The sequence below is a fragment of the Rhinolophus sinicus genome, chromosome 14, assembly GCF_057876585.1.
Source record: "Rhinolophus sinicus isolate RSI-liver-muscle chromosome 14, RSI-T2T, whole genome shotgun sequence".
NCBI lineage: Eukaryota > Metazoa > Chordata > Mammalia > Chiroptera > Rhinolophidae > Rhinolophus > Rhinolophus sinicus.
In genome coordinates this window covers 154,345,571-154,350,460 of record NC_142514.1, presented here as the reverse complement: position 1 = coordinate 154,350,460, position 4,890 = coordinate 154,345,571, and the positions used below count along the sequence as shown (strand labels likewise).

Sequence of the window (4,890 nt, the reverse complement as noted above, 5' to 3'; positions counted from 1 at the left end):
CCTTGTATGTCTCCGGATCTTTTCTTTCAAATAGAGGGGAGTTTTCAAAAACTAAAAAGGTAGTTGGAAAAACTAGCTACAAGGAACATACTACTTTCTGTGTCAACTGGGGAAGGAGTGAGGAGGACGAAACAAGGGGCAAAGGAAAACAGCCTTCCTTCCAGTCTGTCAGCTGAGTTTCTTTCGACTTACTGCTAACAGAGAAGAAAACAGGGTCCCGGAGGAAACAGACAAGATGATAGCAAATTCTAAAAGGAAAATCAAAACTAATAAAACTGCTGAAGAGTTGATCCTTTTGTCCTATCACAGGCTTGGCAATATTACACATTTCATGAAAACTCAGAAATGGCAACAAAATGTAGAGTTTGCATCTGTGTTTTAAATGACATGAGGATGATTTTCTTTTATTCTGGAACAATCCCCTAGGGTTTAGCAATTTTCTTAAAACGTCCCCTACTTCAGATTGCCAGCCTCACAGATGAAATGCAGCCAATTAAAAATGTCTCTCTGCCTCCTCAGCAAGTTCTCAGCGGCTGGAGCGTGTATTTTCCCCAGCCTCCGCTTTTACCAACCATAGCCATTTCTCCCACCACCATGCAATTCTGAATTATTTGGAGCAAATGAAAACCAATTAAAATCTCTTGATAAAAATTATGAAGTGCTCAAGTTCTCCGAGCTTCTTCCCAACATCCATCTTCCCTTGGGTCTCAGTCTCAGACTTTCCTCACAATGGCCCCCAAACACCAGCCTTCACTCCCACCTCAAACAAAGAAACCGAGACTGCCTCCAGCTGACATCGACCTGTCTGGACTTGCCAAAGGGAGAAACAGAACAGTAAGACGCAACTGAACATATTGATGAAGTACAAAACAAACTAGACTAAAAGAACAAGCCAGTGAGATTTTAAAAGTAGAACAGCTACATAACAAACTCTGCCAACCATTTTCTCAAGAGCGGTCAGAATTGATCGCCAAAATCCCAAATTTTGGGGTAACAACATTTGTCAACCATCCACAAGTGTCTGATCTGCTTGGGGATAAGGATAAAGAGGCACTGCATTATTTGACAAGCATCGAAGTGACAGAATTTTTAAGATATTAAATCAAGTTACAGAATAGATTTTTATTTTGATGAAAATTCTTCCTTCGAAAATAAAGTTCTGTCCAAAGAATTTCATCTGAAGGAGAGTGGTGATCCATCTTCAAATCCACTGAAGTCGAATGGAAATCTGGAGAGGATTTGACCAAACGTTCGAGTCCAATGCAGAACAAAGCCGGCAGGAAGAGACAGCATGGGGAAGCAGAGAGCTTCTCTACCCGCCTTACTGGCCATTCTGATGCAGGTGCAACTGAGTCAGAAGCCATCAAATGACAGTTGGCCAAATCTATTACTTGGTTCCTGACATGGATGGTGAAGAAGGGGAAGGAAGAAGGGGAAGGAGCAAATGAAGAAGAATTAAAAAGGGCTGGAAAATACTGATGAAGAAGGGGATGAGGATGAAGGTGAAGAAGATGCAGATGATGGTGGGGAGGACAGAGACGAAGATGAAAGAGATGACAAATGGAGCACTGATGGATTCTAACCGTTTCAAATGTTCTCCAGTCCCTGGAAGCAAGTTGCAGTCTTTTTTTTTCCCCTTGTGCTCAGTTGCCCTGCTTTTGAGGTGTTTTTTCTCTCCTTTACACCATGGTTCTCACCTTATTTGGGAGGAAATACCTTGAGTAGAAGACAGTGGGAAAAGAATCTCTGCCCCTTCCTGTTCCAAATTCATTTTTATCCCTTCCTGTCTCAACAAAACCTTTATGGAATCAATACTGCCGTGCTCTGTGAGAAAAAAGAAAAACGCTCTGCTCCCTTAGCTCTGTAGGAAGCTGGAGGGTGCTAGCTCCCTGTGTAGTAGTGCAGAGATTTCTAGCTTTTTCCTCCTTTGTCTGTATGTTGGGCTCAGGGAATACACTGTGTCTCTATGTGAATATGGACAGTTAGCATTTTCCAACAGGTATCCGTCTCCTTTCTCTTGTTTAAAAAAAAAAATGGGGTTACAGAAGGTGAGCAAACGGTGGGTTTAAGATGTTTGGGTGGGTTAAGTGGGCATTTTGACAATATGGCTTCTCCTTCGTCATGTTTAACTGTGATGTTTAACAGACATACTTGCATTTTAAGATGACACTTTTAAAATTCTCGCCTACGAAAAAGAAATGATTGAAGCACTTAACTAAACTATGGGTTTTTCTATGCTCCAATCCCAAGGACTTTCTTTAAAATGAGCATTTACTCAGGGCTGCTTACATGCTGCCATGGTCAAGGCCCTGCACTATTACTTATTTATGTATTTATCTAGTTCTTTTTTGATGCTCAAAATGCAATTACATATGATCACTTTCTCTATTTGATTGGCATTAATAGAATGGTTCAGGAAAAAAAACAGCTGACAGAGATTATGTCCCATCCACTTTTGAAGAGATAACATAGACGCATGCTTTACTTGTCCAGAGACTCCTGCTGGGGTAATGCAGCCACTGAGTTCCACCAAAACAGCCTGAGGATGCACGTTTTACATTCTCTGGGGAAGGAAGCATAGGATAGTATATTTTTAATTTGTTAACTTTTTACCAGAGCTTTATAAGAGATCCCATCATTGTCAACTACTCAAATAAAACCAGTAATAAACGAAACTAACTAAACCAAATCCCCTTTAACCTGCACTGATTTTGAAAGCCGTATACTACCTTGGCCCTTGGCTAGGAAGTACGCTATGCTGACTTCCAGGCTTGCAAAGGGGTAAGACACACATGTGACATGACTTGCCAATGTGAACTTCTCCTCCTCTGCTGCACTTCAGTTACTAGTCCCACCATCCATCCACCCAGGAGACTGAAGCTAGAAACTTCAATCATCCTTTGCTTTGCCCCCTCTCTCTCCCCCTAAGCCACCTTGATTCTGACTCCAAAATGTCTCTAGAATACATGCCCTTCTTTCCTGTTCTGTTATGTGTATTAGTCAGCTAGGGCTTCTGTAACAAAGTACCATGGACTGGGTGGCTTACACAACAGAAATGATGTTTTCATAGTTCCACAGCCTACAAGTCAAATCAAGGAGCCAGCAGAGTTGTTTCTTCTCAGACCTCTCTCCATGGCTTATAGATGACCACCTTCTTCCTGCGTCTTCCCAGTCTTCTCTCTGTGTGTCTGTGTCCTAACTTCCTTTTCTTACAAGGACACTGGTCATGTTGGATTAGGAAGCACTTGAATGACTTCACTTTAAGTTAATCACCTCTGTAAAGACTCTGTCTCTGCTGAGACAGTTCATGCTGAGGTCCTGGGGGTTAGGGCTTCGACATAAATTTGTGTGTGTGTGTGTGTGTGACACAATTCGGCACATAACAGCATGTCATGTAAGAACTTTGATGATCGGAGCTTGGGTTTGCCCCTTCAACTTAGTTTTAGACAATCTCTTCCATATAAGCTCCACCTACACTCAAAGACTTAAAGCTTTCCAAGTATGCCAAGTACCCTCACCCCATCATGTTTTTGCCAATGATGTTCTTTTAGCCTGGAATATCTGGAAGACGGAACACCCTCCATCTTCCCCCTCTAACCCAACTCCTTCGCCTGGTAAACTACTATTAATCAAGGCACAGGTCAAATGCCATCTCCTCTGCAAAATCGTTGCTGCATGACCTGAGAATTAATCCACCTTTGTTTCCAGAGCCAGTATATAATTAGCATAGCATTTGTCTCATTGCGTTGAATTTTGAATTCTCATCTGCCTTCTTGTTAGAATGTGGCACGCTTGCATTCACAGTGCTGGACAAGTAGGAGGCACTTTATAAACATTTGTGCAGTAAGTGACGAGGGAGAGTGTGGGCTGAACTAAATGTAAATTTTGCTAGAATTTTAGAGATTATTATCTACTGGCGTGAAGGAGCTTGGAAATGAAAAACCAAAACCAAAGGCCTGACCTCCATGACCTCCGGGAGTCTCCCTTCTCTCCATATCTGTGGATGTAGAAGGCCCAGTGGACACTGAGGCCCTAGCAAATGGTGCAACCACTAGGTGGGAAGGAGTGTGGGTCCCTGCATGGAAGAACACCTGCTCACAGCTAAACGGACTGTGACAAGAGGCAGAAATAAGCCTTATGTTGTGTTAAGCCACTGAGATTTGGGGGATATTTATTATTGCATTAACTCACCTTGACTAATACCCCCCTGAAATAGTGGATGTGTTAACATCTGACGTATCCCACTTCTCACTGTTCAGTGTCCATCCAGTCCATTTAAATCACAGGGAGCAGAGTCAGAAGTTTGCCCAATATTTGTGAAAGTGATTCGAACGTGTTGTCTCCGATGTGACTATACAGGTATTTGGGGAAAGGAATGAAGCATAACCGTCACCTTCCCCGGGGCCACAACAAACATGATTGGCTTTGCCTTGGCTCTAAGACAGAATGAAAACAAAACCCTGCTGTTCACCCCCAAGCTATGGCCTTCTCCTCCCTTGTTTCCGAGCCAAAGTGTAAGACTAGATCTCACTTAGTCCTTAGTATGTCAGCATCAGGCTTCCCGGTCCCTTCCTCACCCCCAGCTGACCCCACCTCCTATTCATAAACTCTCTGGTCTTTCCTCAGTTGTTGTTCTCAGCCTCTCCTTAGCTCCTGAACACTGCTTCCTCTGTGAAGTTCAGTTTCCTCCTTGAATTCTATGACACTGTTCTGATTATCCTCCTCCCAGCCTCTTCCCAGACCTCTCCTCCTCCTCCTCCAGTTCCCCAAACCCATATTCCGTAAGGCCACATTCCTGCCCTTCTCAGATTTTTTTTTTTTGCAGTGGTTGTCACCTTTGGTCTCTTTATAGAATTGACCTTCCTGTTTCAGGAGGGCAACTCCCCTTTT

The 4,890-nt window shown here is 43.0% G+C and overlaps 1 pseudogene; it reads left to right on the top strand.

Annotated features, from left to right (window-relative positions):
- Nucleotides 1-591: 591 nt before the first annotated feature.
- LOC109453122 (protein SET pseudogene) lies at nucleotides 592-1,582 on the top strand (annotated as a pseudogene).
- The last annotated feature ends 3,308 nt before the right edge of the window (nucleotides 1,583-4,890 follow it).